We start from the raw sequence: 15772 nt of genomic DNA, 5'->3' as shown, positions 1-15772 counted from the left end.
CGATGAAACACAGAAATTGCATCGGAATTTAATACAAAAGGGACAATGCCGACTTAAGGACAAGAAGACTGACTCTTCTTACTGACTATGTTTTGAACCATTCCTGTGACACTAGTTATTGATTCCGATGCTTCACTTCAGGTTAACTGTATCATTTTGAACTTCTTATTGACGAAGAAACACAGAAATTACTTCGGAATCAAATACAAAAAGCATAATGCCAACTTAAGTACGAAAAGACTGACTCTTCTTACTGACTATCTTTTGAACCATTCCTGTGCCACTAGTTATAGATTCCGATGCTTCACTTCAGGTTCACTGTATCCCTCTGACATTCTTATTGACGATGAAACATAGAAATTACATCGGAAATAAATACAAAAGGCACAATGCTGACTTAAGTTCAAGAAAACTGACTCTTCTTACTGTCTATGTTTTGTACCATTCATGTGACACTAGTTATAGATTCCGACGGTTCACTTGAGGTTTACATTATCCCTCTGACCTTCTTATTGACGATGAAACACAGAAATTGCATCGGAATTAAATAGAAAAGGCACAATGCCGAATCAAGTACAAGAAGTCTGACTCTTCTTACTGTCTACGTTTTGAACCATTCCTGTGACACTAGTTACAAATTCCGATGCTTGACTTCAGGTTTACTGTATCCCTTGGACCTTCTTATTGACGATGAAACACAGAAATTGCATCGGAATTTAATACAAAAGGGACAATGCCGACTCAAGTACAAGAAGACTGACTTTTCTTACTGGCTATGTTTTGAACCATTCCTGTGAAACTAGTTATAGATTGCGATGCTTCACTTCAGGTCTACTGTATCCCTCTGACCTTCCTATTGACGATGAAACACAGAAATTGCACCGGAATTAAATAGAAAAGGCACAATGCCGACTTAAGGACAAGAAGACTGACTCTTCTTTCTGTCTATGTTTTGAACCATTCCATTGACTCTTGTTATAGATTCCGATGCTTCACTCCAGGTTTACTGTATCCCTTTTAACTCCGTATTGACGATGAAACACTGAAATTGCATTGGAATTTTAATACAAAAGACAAAATGCCGACTTAAGTACAAGAAGACTGAATCTTCCTACTGTCTATGTTTGAACCATTCCTGTGACACTAGTTATAGATTCCGATGCTTCACTTCAGGTTTACTGTATCCCTCTGACCTTATTCTCTATGAAACACAGAAATTGCATCGGAATTAATTTCAAAAGGCACAATACCGACTTAAGTACAAGAAGGCTGACTCTTCTTACTGTCTATGTTTGGAACAATTCCTGTGACACTAGTTATAGATTCCGATGCTTCACTTCACATTTACTGTATGCCTCTGACCTGATTATTGACGATGAAACACAGCCTTTCCATCGGAATTAAATACAAAAGGCACAATGCCGACTGAAGTACAAGAAAACTGACTCTTCTTAATCTCAATGTTTTGAACCATTCCTGTGACACCAGTTATAGATTCCGATGCTTGACTTCAGGTTTACTGAATCCCTTGGACCTTCTTATTGACGATGAAACACAGAAATTGCATCGGAATTTAATACAAAAGGCACAATGCCGACTTAAGTACAAGGAAACTAACTCTTCTTAATGTGTATGTTTTGAACCATTCCTGTGACACTAGTTATAGATTCCGATGCTTCACTTCAGGTTTACTGTATCCCTCAGACCTTCTTATTGACGATGAAACACAGAAATTGCATCGGAATTAAATAGAAAAGGCACAATGCCGAATTAAGTACATGAAAACTGACTCCTCCTACTGTCTATGTTTTGAACCATTCCTTTGACACTAGTTATATATTCCGATGCTCCACTTCAGGTTTACTGTATCCCTTGGACCTTCTTATTGACGATGAAACACAGAAATTGCATCGGAATTAAATACAAAAGGCACAATGCTGACTTAAGTACAAGAAAACTGACTCTTCTTGCTGTCTATGTTTTGAACCATTCATGTGACACTAGTTATAGATTCCGACGTTTCACTTGAGGTTTACATTATCCCTCTGACCTTCTTATTGACGATGAAACACAGAAATTGCATCGGAATTAAATAGAAAAGGCACAATGCCGAATTAAGTACAAGAAGACTGACTCTTCTTACTGTCTATGTTTTGAACCATTCCTGTGACACTAATTACAGATTCCGATGCTTCACTTCAGGTTTACCGTATCCCTCTGACTTTCTTATTGACGAAGACACGCAGAAATTGCCTCGGAATTAAATAGAAAAGGCACAATGCCGACTTAAGTACAAGGAGACTGACCCTTCTTAATGTCTATGTTTTGAACCATTCCTGTGACACTAGTTATAGATTCCGATGCTTCACTGTAGGTTTAGTGTATCCCTTGCACCTTCTTATTGACGATGAACACAGTAATTGCATCGGAATTAAAGAGAAAAGGCACAATGCCGACTTAAGTAGAAGAAGACTGACTCTTCTTACTGACTATGATTTGAACCATTCCTGAGACACTAGTTATAGATTCAGATGCTTCACTTCTGGTTTACTGTATCCCTCTGACCTTCTTATTGACGATGAAACACAGAAATTGCATCGGAAGTAAATAAAAAAGGCACAATGCCGACTTAAGTACAAGAAGACTGACTCTTCTTACTGTCTATGTTTTGAACCATTCCATTGACACTAGTTATAGATTCCGATGCTTCGCTCCAGGTTTACTGTATCCCTTTTACATTCTTATTGACGATGAAACACTGAAATTGCATCGGAATTAAATACAAAAGGCAAAATGCCGGCTTAAGTACAAGAAGACTGACTCTTCTTACTGTCTATGTCTTGAACCATTCCTGTGACACTAGTTATTGATTCCGATGCTTCACTTCAGGTTTACTGTATCATTTTGAACTTCTTATAGACGATGAAATACAGAAATTACATCGGAATCAAATACAAAAAGCATAATGCCGACTTAAGTACAAAAAGAATGACTCTTCTTACTGACTATGTTTTGAACCATTCCTGTGACACTAGTTATAGATTCCGATGCTTCACTTCAGGTTTACTGTATCCCTCTGACCTTATTCTCGATGAAACACAGAAATTGCATCGGAATTAAATACAAAAGGCACAATATTGACTGACTCTTCTTACTGTCTATGTTTTGAACAATTCCTGTGACACTAGTTATAGATTCCGATGCTTCACTTCAGGTTTACTGTATGTCTCTGACCTTCTTATTGACGATGAAACACAGAATTTGCATCGGAATTAAATACAAAAGTCTCAATGCCGACTTAAGTACATGGAGACAGACTCTTCTTACTGACTATGTTTTGAATCATTCCTGTGACACTAGTTATAGATTCCGATGCTTCACTTCATGTTAACTGTATCCCTCGTACATTCTTATTGACGATGAAACATAGAAATTGCATCGGAATTAAATACAAAAGGCACAATGCTGACTTAAGTACAAGAAAACTGACTCTTCTTACTGTCTATGTTTTGAACCATTCATGTGACACTAGTTATAGATTCCGACGTTTCACTTGAGGTTTACATTATCCCTCTGACCTTCTTATTGACGATGAAACACAGAAATTGCATCGGAATTAAATAGAAAAGGCACAATGCCGAATTTAGTACAAGAAGACTGACTCTTCTTACTGTCTATGTTTTGAACCATTCCTGTGACACTAATTACAGATTCCGATGCTTGACTTCAGGTTTACTGTATCCCTTGGACCTTCTTATTGACGATGAAACACAGAAATTGCATCGGAATTTAATACAAAAGGGACAATGCCGACTTAAGGACAAGAAGACTGACTCTTCTTACTGACTATGTTTTGAACCATTCCTGTGACACTAGTTATTGATTCCGATGCTTCACTTCAGGTTAACTGTATCATTTTGAACTTCTTATTGACGAAGAAACACAGAAATTACTTCGGAATCAAATACAAAAAGCATAATGCCAACTTAAGTACGAAAAGACTGACTCTTCTTACTGACTATCTTTTGAACCATTCCTGTGCCACTAGTTATAGATTCCGATGCTTCACTTCAGGTTCACTGTATCCCTCTGACATTCTTATTGACGATGAAACATAGAAATTACATCGGAAATAAATACAAAAGGCACAATGCTGACTTAAGTTCAAGAAAACTGACTCTTCTTACTGTCTATGTTTTGAACCATTCATGTGACACTAGTTATAGATTCCGACGGTTCACTTGAGGTTTACATTATCCCTCTGACCTTCTTATTGACGATGAAACACAGATATTGCATCGGAATTAAATAGAAAAGGCACAATGCCGAATCAAGTACAAGAAGTCTGACTCTTCTTACTGTCTACGTTTTGAACCATTCCTGTGACACTAGTTACAAATTCCGATGCTTGACTTCAGGTTTACTGTATCCCTTGGACCTTCTTATTGACGATGAAACACAGAAATTGCATCGGAATTTAATACAAAAGGGACAATGCCGACTCAAGTACAAGAAGACTGACTTTTCTTACTGGCTATGTTTTGAACCATTCCTGTGAAACTAGTTATAGATTGCGATGCTTCACTTCAGGTTTACTGTATCCCTCTGACCTTCCTATTGACGATGAAACACAGAAATTGCACCGGAATTAAATAGAAAAGGCACAATGCCGACTTAAGGACAAGAAGACTGACTCTTCTTTCTGTCTATGTTTTGAACCATTCCATTGACTCTTGTTATAGATTCCGATGCTTCACTCCAGGTTTACTGTATCCCTTTTAACTCCGTATTGACGATGAAACACTGAAATTGCATTGGCATTTTAATACAAAAGACAAAATGCCGACTTAAGTACAAGAAGACTGAATCTTCCTACTGTCTATGTTTGAACCATTCCTGTGACACTAGTTATAGATTCCGATGCTTCACTTCAGGTTTACTGTATCCCTCTGACCTTATTCTCTATGAAACACAGAAATTGCATCGGAATTAATTTCAAAAGGCACAATACCGACTTAAGTACAAGAAGGCTGACTCTTCTTACTGTCTATGTTTGGAACAATTCCTGTGACACTAGTTATAGATTCCGATGCTTCACTTCACATTTACTGTATGCCTCTGACCTGATTATTGACGATGAAACACAGCATTTCCATCGGAATTAAATACAAAAGGCACAATGCCGACTGAAGTACAAGAAAACTGACTCTTCTTACTCTCAATGTTTTGAACCATTCCTGTGACACCAGTTATAGATTCCGATGCTTGACTTCAGGTTTACTGAATCCCTTGGACCTTCTTATTGACGATGAAACACAGAAATTGCATCGGAATTTAATACAAAAGCACAATGCCGACTTAAGTACAAGGAAACTATCTCTTCTTAATGTGTATGTTTTGAACCATTCCTGTGACACTAGTTATAGATTCCGATGCTTCACTTCAGGTTTACTGTATCCCTCAGACCTTCTTATTGACGATGAAACACAGAAATTGCATCGGAATTAAATAGAAAAGGCACAATGCCGAATTAAGTACAAGAAAACTGACTCCTCTTACTGTCTATGTTTTGAACCATTCCTTTGACACTAGTTATATATTCCGATGCTCCACTTCAGGTTTACTGTATCCCTTGGACCTTCTTATTGACGATGAAACACAGAAATTGCATCGGAATTAAATACAAAAGGCACAATGCTGACTTAAGTACAAGAAAACTGACTCTTCTTACTGTCTATGTTTTGAACCATTCATGTGACACTAGTTATAGATTCCGACGTTTCACTTGAGGTTTACATTATCCCTCTGACCTTCTTATTGACGATGAAACACAGAAATTGCATCGGAATTAAATAGAAAAGGCACAATGCCGAATTAAGTACAAGAAGACTGACTCTTCTTACTGTCTATGTTTTGAACCATTCCTGTGACACTAATTACAGATTCCGATGCTTGACTTCAGGTTTACTGTATCCCTTGGACCTTCTTATTGACGATGAAACACAGAAATTGCATCGGAATTTAATACAAAAGGGACAATGCCGACTTAAGGACAAGAAGACTGACTCTTCTTACTGACTATGTTTTGAACCATTCCTGTGACACTAGTTATTGATTCCGATGCTTCACTTCAGGTTAACTGTATCATTTTGAACTTCTTATTGACGAAGAAACACAGAAATTACTTCGGAATCAAATACAAAAAGCATAATGCCAACTTAAGTACGAAAAGACTGACTCTTCTTACTGACTATCTTTTGAACCATTCCTGTGCCACTAGTTATAGATTCCGATGCTTCACTTCAGGTTCACTGTATCCCTCTGACATTCTTATTGACGATGAAACATAGAAATTACATCGGAAATAAATACAAAAGGCACAATGCTGACTTAAGTTCAAGAAAACTGACTCTTCTTACTGTCTATGTTTTGAACCATTCATGTGACACTAGTTATAGATTCCGACGGTTCACTTGAGGTTTACATTATCCCTCTGACCTTCTTATTGACGATGAAACACAGAAATTGCATCGGAATTAAATAGAAAAGGCACAATGCCGAATCAAGTACAAGAAGTCTGACTCTTCTTACTGTCTACGTTTTGAACCATTCCTGTGACACTAGTTACAAATTCCGATGCTTGACTTCAGGTTTACTGTATCCCTTGGACCTTCTTATTGACGATGAAACACAGAAATTGCATCGGAATTTAATACAAAAGGGACAATGCCGACTCAAGTACAAGAAGACTGACTTTTCTTACTGGCTATGTTTTGAACCATTCCTGTGAAACTAGTTATAGATTGCGATGCTTCACTTCAGGTTTACTGTATCCCTCTGACCTTCCTATTGACGATGAAACACAGAAATTGCACCGGAATTAAATAGAAAAGGCACAATGCCGACTTAAGGACAAGAAGACTGACTCTTCTTTCTGTCTATGTTTTGAACCATTCCATTGACTCTTGTTATAGATTCCGATGCTTCACTCCAGGTTTACTGTATCCCTTTTAACTCCGTATTGACGATGAAACACTGAAATTGCATTGGAATTTTAATACAAAAGACAAAATGCCGACTTAAGTACAAGAAGACTGAATCTTCCTACTGTCTATGTTTGAACCATTCCTGTGACACTAGTTATAGATTCCGATGCTTCACTTCAGGTTTACTGTATCCCTCTGACCTTATTCTCTATGAAACACAGAAATTGCATCGGAATTAATTTCAAAAGGCACAATACCGACTTAAGTACAAGAAGGCTGACTCTTCTTCCTGTCTATGTTTGGAACAATTCCTGTGACACTAGTTATAGATTCCGATGCTTCACTTCACATTTACTGTATGCCTCTGACCTGATTATTGTCGATGAAACACAGCATTTCCATCGGAATTAAATACAAAAGGCACAATGCCGACTGAAGTACAAGAAAACTGACTCTTCTTACTCTCAATGTTTTGAACCACTCCTGTGACACCAGTTATAGATTCCGATGCTTGACTTCAGGTTTACTGAATCTCTTGGACCTTCTTATTGACGACGAAACACAGAAATTGCATCGGAATTTAATACAAAAGGCACAATGCCGACTTAAGTACAAGGAAACTAACTCTTCTTAATGTGTATGTTTTGAAATATTCCTGTGACACTAGTTATAGATTCCGATGCTTCACTTCAGGTTTACTGTATCCCTCTGACCTTCTTATTGACGATGAAACACAGAAATTGCCTCGGAATTAAATAGAAAAGGCACAATGCCGAATTAAGTACAAGAAAACTGACTCCTCCTACTGTCTATGTTTTGAACCATTCCTGTGACACTAGTTATATATTCCGATGCTCCACTTCAGGTTTACTGTATCCCTTGGACCTTCTTATTGACGATGAAACACAGAAATTGCATCGGAATTAAATACAAAAGGGAACAATGACGACTTAAGTACAAGAAGACTGTATCTTCTTACTGTCTATGTTTTGAAACATTCCTGTGACACTAGTTATAGATTCCAATGCGTCACTCCAGGTTTACTGTATCCCTTGGACCTTCTTATTGACGATGAAACACAGAAAATGCATCGGAATTAAATACAAAAGGCCCAAGGCCGACTTAAGTACAAGAAGACTGACTCTTCTTACTGACTATGTTTTGAAGCATTCCTGTGACACTAGTTATAGATTCCGATTCTCACATCAGGTTTACTGTATCCCTCTGACTTTCGTATTGACGATGAAACACAGGAATTGCACCGGAATTAAATACAAAAGGCACAATGCCGACTTAAGTACAAGGAGACTAACTCTTCTTAATGTGTATGTTTTGAACCATTCCTGTGACACTAGTTATAGATTCCGATGCTTCACTTCAGGTTTACTGTATGCCTCACACCTTATTCACAATGAAACACAGAAATTGCATCGGAATTAAATACAAAAGGCACATATACCGACTGACTCTTCTTACTGTCTATGTTTTAAACTATTCCTGTGACACTAGTTAGAGATTCCGATGCTTCACTTCAGGTTTACTGTATGCCTCTGATCTTCTTATTGACGATGAAACATTGAATTTGCATCGGAATTAAATACAAAAGGCACAATGCCGACTTAAGTACAAGAAAACTGACTCTTCTTACTGTCTATGTTTTGAACCATACCTGTGACACAAGTTATAGATTCCGATGCTTCACTTCAGGTTTGCTGTATCCCTCTGACATTCTTATTGACGATGAAACACAGAAATTGCATCGGAATTAAACAGAAAAGGCACAATGCCGAATTAAGTACAAGAAGACTGACTCTTCTTACTGTCTATGTTTTGAACCATACCTGTGACACTAGTTATAGATTCCGATGCTTGACTTCAGGTTTACTGTATCCTTGGACCTTCTTATTGACGATGAAACACAGAAATTGCATAGGAATTTAATACAAAAGGCACAATGCCGACTCAAGTACAAGAAGACTGACTCTTCTTACTGTCTATGTTTTGAAACATTCCATTGACACTAGTTATAGATTCCGATGCTTCACTTCAGGTTTACTGTATCCCTCTGACTTTCTTATTGACGATGAAACAAAGAAGTTGCACCGGAATTAAATACAAAAGGCACAATGCTGACTTAAGGACAAGAAGACTGACTCTTCTTACTGACTATGTTTTGAACCATTCCTGTGACACTAGTTATAGATTCCGATGCTTCACTTCAGGTTTACTGTATCCCTCTGACCTTCTTATTGACGATGAAACACAGAAATTGCATCGGAATTAAATAAAATAGGCACAATGCCGAATTATGAACAAGAAGACTGACTCTTCCTACTGTCTATGTTTTGAACCATTTCTGTGACACTAGTTATATATTCCGATGCTTCACTTCAGGTTAACTGTATCCCTTGGTCCTTCTTATTGACGATGAAACACAGAAATAGCATCGGAATTAACTACAAAAGGCACAATGCCGAATTAATTACAAGAAGACTGACTCTTCCTACTGTCTATGTTTTGAACCATTCCATTGACACTAGTTATAGATTCCGATGCTTGACTTCAGGTTTACTGAACCCTTGGACCTTCGTATTGACGATAAAACACATAAATTGCATCGGAATTAAATAGAAAAGGCACAATGCCGACTAAAGTACAAGAAGACTGACTCTTCTTAATGTCAACGTTTTGAACCATTCCTGTGACACTAGTTATAGATTCCGATGCTTCACTCTAGGTTTAGTGTATCCCTTGGACCTTCTTATTGACGATGAACACAGTAATTGCATCGGAATTAAATAGAAAAGGCACAATGCCGAATTAAGTACAAGAAGACTGACTCTTCCTACTGTCTATGTTTCCAACCATTCCTGTGACTCTAGTTATATATTCCGATGCTTCACTTCAGGTTTACTGTATCCCTTGGACCTTCTTATTGACGATGAAACACAGAAATTGCATCGGAATTAAATACAAAAAGGCACAATGCCGACTTAAGTACAAGAAGACTGACTCTTCTTACTGACTATGTTTTGAACCATTCCTGTGACACTAGTTATAGATTCCGATTCTGACTTCAGGTTTACTGTATCCCTCTGACTTTCTTATTGACGATGAAACACAGAAATTGCACCGGAATTAAATACAAAAGGCTCAATGCCGACTTAAGGACAAGAAGACTGACTCTTCTTACTGACAATGTTTTAAACCATTCCTGTAACACTAGTTATAGATTCCGATGCTTCACTTCAGGTTTACTGTATCCCTCTGACCTTCTTATTGACGAAGACACACAGAAATTGCCTCGGAATTAAATAGAAAAGGCACAATGCCGACTTAAGTACAAGAAGACTGACTCTTCTTATTGTCTATGTTTTGAACCATTCCTGTGACACTAGTTATAGATTCCGATGCTTCACTCTAGGTTTAGTGTGTCCCTTCGACCTTTTTATTAACGATGAACACAGTAATTGCATCGGAATTAAAGAGAAAAGGCACAATGCCGACTTAAGAAGAAGAAGACTGACTCTTCTTACTGACTATGTTTGAACCATTCCTGGGCCACTAGTTATACATTCCGATGCTTCACTTCAGGTTTACGGTATCCCTCTGTCCTTCTTATTGACGATGAAACATAGAAATTGCATCGGAATTAAATAAAAAAGCACAATGCAGACTTAAGTACAAGAAGACTGACTCCTCTTACTGTCTATGTTTTGAACCATTCCTATGACACTAGTTATAGATTCCGATGCTTCACTCCAGGTTTACTGTATCCCTTTTACATTCTTATTGACGAAGAAACACTGGAATTGCATCGGAATTAAATACAAAAGGCAAAAGGCCGGCCTAAGTACAAGAAGACTGACTCTTCCTACTGTCTATGTTTTGAACCATTCCTGTGACACTAGTTATAGATTCCGATGCTTCACTTCAGGTATACTGTATCCCTCTGACCTTATTCACGATGAAACACAGAAATTGCATCGGAATGAAATACAAAAGGCACAATACCGACTTAAGTACAAGAAGACTGACTGTTCTTACTGTCTATGCTTTGAACCATTCCTGTGACACTAGTTATAGATTCCGATGCTTCACTACAGGTTTACTGTATCATTTTGAACTTCTTATTGACGATGAAACTCAGAAATTACATCGGAATCAAATACAAAAAGCATAATGCCGACTTAAGTACAAAAAGACTGACTCTTCTTACTGACTATGTTTTGAACCATTCCTGTGACACTAGTTATAGATTCCGATGCTTCACTTCAGGTTTACTGTATGCCTCAGACCTTCTTATTGACGATGAAACATTGAATTTGCATCGGAATGAAATACAAACGGCACATTGCTGACGTAAGTACAAGAAAACTGACTCTTCAAATGTTTATATTTTGAACCATTCCTGTGACACTAGTTATAGATTCCGATGCTTCACTTCAGGTTTACTGTATCCCCCTGACCTTCTTATTGACGATGAAAAACAGAAATTGCATCGCAATTAAATACAAAAGGCACAATGCCGAATTAAGTTCAAGAAGACTGACTCTTCCTACTGTCTATGTTTTGAACCATTTCTGTGACACTAGTTATATATTCCGATGCTTCACTTCAGGTTAACTGTATCCCTTGGACCTTCTTATTGACGATGAAACACAGAAATAGCATCGGAATTAAATACAAAAGGCACAATGCAGAATTAAGTACAAGAAGACTGACTCTTCCTACTGTCTATGATTTGAACCATTCCTGTGACACTAGTTATTGATTCCGATGCTTCACGTCAGGTTTACTGTATCATTTTGAACTTCTTATTGACGATGAAACTCAGAAATTACATCGGAATCAAATACAAAAAGCATAATGCCGACTTAAGTACAAAAAGACTGACTCTTCTTACTGACTATGTTTTGAACCATTCCATTGACACTAGTTATAGATTCTGATGCTTGACTTCAGGTTTACTGAACCCTTGGACCTTCGTATTGACGATAAAACACAGAAATTGCCTCGGCATTAAATAGAAAAGGCACAATGCCGACTTAAGTACAAGAAGACTGACTCCTCTTACTGTCTATGCTTTGAACCATTCCTGTCACACTAGTTATTGATTCCGATGCTTCACTTCAGGTTTACTGTATCCCTCTGGCCTTATTCACGATGAAACACAGAAAATGCATCGGAATGAAATACAAATGGCACAATACCGACTTAAGTACAAGAAGACTGACTCTTCTTACTGTCTATGCTTTGAACCATTCCTGTCACACTAGTTATTGATTCCGATGCTTCACTTCAGGTTTACTGTATCATTTTGAACTTCTTATTGACGATGAAAATCAGAAATTACATCGGAATCAAATACAAAAAGCATAATGCCGCCTTAAGTACAAAAAGACTGACTCTTCTTACTGACTATGTTTTGAACCATTCCTGTGACACTAGTTATAGATTCCGATGCTTCACTTCAGGTTTACTCTATCCCTCTGACCTTATTCACGATAAAACACAGAAATTGCATCGGAATTAAATACAAAAGGCACAATATCGACTGACCCTTCTTACTGTCTATGTTTTGAACAATTCCTGTGACACTAGTTATAGATTCCGATGCTTCAATTCAGGTTTACTGTATGCCTCAGACCTTCTTATTGACGATGAAACATTGATTTTGCATCGGAATTAAATACAAACGGCACATTGCCGACGTAAGTACAAGAAAACTGAATCTTCTTACTGTCTATGTTTTGAACCATTCCTGTGACACAAGTTATAGATTCCGATGCTTCACTTCAGGTTTGCTGTATCCCTCTGACATTCTTATTGACGATGAAACATAGAAATTGCATCGGAATTAAATACAAAAGGCACAATGCTGACTTAAGTACAAGAAAACTGACTCTTCTGACTGTCTATGTTTGAACCATTCATGTGACATTAGTTATAGATTCCGATGCTTCACTTGAGGTTTACATTATCCCTCTGAACTTCTTATTGACGATGAAACACAGACATTGCATCGGAATTAAATAGAAAAGGCACAATGCCGAATTAAGTACAATAAGACTGACTCTTCTTACTGTCTACGTTTTGAACCATTCCTGTGACACTAGTTATAGATTCCGTGCTTGACTTCAGGTTTACTGTATCCTTGGACCTTCTTATTGACGATGAAATACAGAAATTGCATCGGAATTTAATACAAAAGGCACAATGCCGACTCAAGTACAAGAAGACAGACTCTTCTTACTGTCTATGCTTTGAAACATTCCTGTGACACTAGTTATAGCTTCCGATGCTTCACTTCAGGTTTACTGTATCCCTCTGACTTTCTTATTGACGATGAAACACAGAAGTTGCACCGGAATTAAATACAAAAGGCACAAAGCTGACTTAAGGACAAGAAGACTGACTCTTCTTACTGACTATGTTTTGAACCATTCCTGTGACACTAGTTATAGATTCCGATGCTTCACTTCAGGTTTACTGTATGCCCCTGACCTTCTTATTGACGATGAAATACAGAAATTGCATCGCAATTAAATACAAAAGGCACAATGCCGAATTAAGTCAAGAAGACAGACTCTTCCTACTGTCTATGTTTTGAACCATTTCTGTGACGCTAGTTATATATTCCGATGCTTCACTTCAGGTTAACTGTATCCCTTGGACCTTCTTATTGACGATGAAACACAGAAATAGTATCAGAATGAAATACAAAATGCACAATGCCGACTTAAGTACAAGAAGACTGACTCTTCTTACTGACTATGTTTTGAACCATTCCTGTGACACTAGTTATAGATTCCGATTCTGACTTCAGGTTTACTGTATCCCTCTGACTTTCTTATTGACGATGAAACACAGAAATTGCACCGGAATTAAATACAAAAGGCTCAATGCCGACTTAAGGACAAGAAGACTGACTCTTCTTACTGACTATGTTTTGAACCATTCCTGTAACACTAGTTATAGATTCCGATGCTTCACTTCAGGTTTACTGTATCCCTCTGACCTTCTTATTGACGAAGACACACAGAAATTGCATCGGAATTAAAGAGAAAAGGCACAATGCCGACTTAAGTAGAAGTAGACTGACTCTTCTTACTGACTATGTTTGAACCATTCCTGGGCCACTAGTTATACATTCCGATGCTTCACTTCAGGTTTACGGTATCCCTCTGACCTTCTTATTGACGATGAAACATAGAAATTGCATCGGAATTAAATAAAAAAGCACAATGCCGACTTAAGTACAAGAAGACTGACTCCTCTTACTGTCTATGTTTTGAACCATTCCTATGACACTAGTTATAGATTCCGATGCTTCACTCCAGGTTTACTGTATCCCTTTTACATTCTTATTGACGAAGAAACACTGGAATTGCATCGGAATATAATACAAAAGGCAAAAGGCCGGCCTAAGTACAAGAAGACTGACTCTTCCTACTGTCTAAGTTTTGAACCATTCATGTGACACTAGTTATAGATTCCGATGCTTCACATCAGGTATACTGTATCCCTCTGACCTTATTCACGATGAAACACAGAAATTGCATCGGAATGAAATACAAAAGGCACAATCCCGACTTAAGTACAAGAAGACTGACTGTTCTTACTGTCTATGCTTTGAACCATTCCTGTGACACTAGTTATTGATTCCGATGCTTCACTTCAGGTTTACTGTATCATTTTGGACTTCTTATTGACGATGAAACTCAGAAATTACATCGGAATCAAATACAAAAAGCATAATGCCGACTTAAGTACAAAAAGACTGACTCTTCTTACTGACTATGTTTTGAGCCATTCCTGTGACACTAGTTATAGATTCCGATGCTTCACTTCAGGTTTGCTGTATCCCTCTGACATTCTTATTGACGATGAAACATAGAAATTGCATCGGAATTAAATACAAAAGGCACAATGCTGACTTAAGTAGAAGAAAACTGACTCTTCTTACTGTCTATGTTTGAACCATTCATGTGACACTAATTATAGATTCCGATGCTTCACTTGAGGTTTACATTATCCCTCTGAACTTCTTATTGACGATGAAACACAGACATTGCATCGGAATTAAATAGAAAAGGCACAATGCCGAATTAAGTACAATAAGACTGACTCCTCTTACTGTCTATGTTTTGAACCATTCCTGTGACACTAGTTATAGATTCCGATGCTTCACTTCAGGTTTACTGTATCCCCCTGACCTTCTTAATGACGATGAAAAACAGAAATTGCATCGCAATTAAATACAAAAGGCACAATGCCGAATTAAGTACAAGAAGACTGACTCTTCCTACTGTCTATGTTTTGAACCATTTCTGTGACACTAGTTATATATTCCGATGCTTCACTTCAGGTTAACTGTATCCCTTGGACCTTCTTATTGACGATGAAACACAGAAATAGCATCGGAATTAAATACAAAAGGCACAATGCAGAATTAAGTACAAGAAGACTGACTCTTCCTACTGTCTATGTTTTGAACCATTCCATTGACACTAGTTATAGATTCTGATGCTTGACTTCAGGTTTACTGAACCCTTGGACCTTCGTATTGACGATAAAATACAGAAATTGCATCGGCATTAAATAGAAAAGGCACAATGCCGACTTAAGTACAAGAAGACTGACTCCTCTTACTGTCTATGTTTTGAACCATTCCTATGACACTAGTTATAGATTCCGATGCTTCACTCCAGGTTTACTGTATCCCTTTGACATTCTTATTGACGATGAAACACTGAAATTGCATCGGAATTAAATACAAAAGG

Source organism: Schistocerca serialis, chromosome 8, assembly GCF_023864345.2.
Source record: "Schistocerca serialis cubense isolate TAMUIC-IGC-003099 chromosome 8, iqSchSeri2.2, whole genome shotgun sequence".
In the NCBI taxonomy this organism is placed as follows: domain Eukaryota; kingdom Metazoa; phylum Arthropoda; class Insecta; order Orthoptera; family Acrididae; genus Schistocerca; species Schistocerca serialis.
This window is presented reverse-complemented; position numbering follows the sequence as displayed.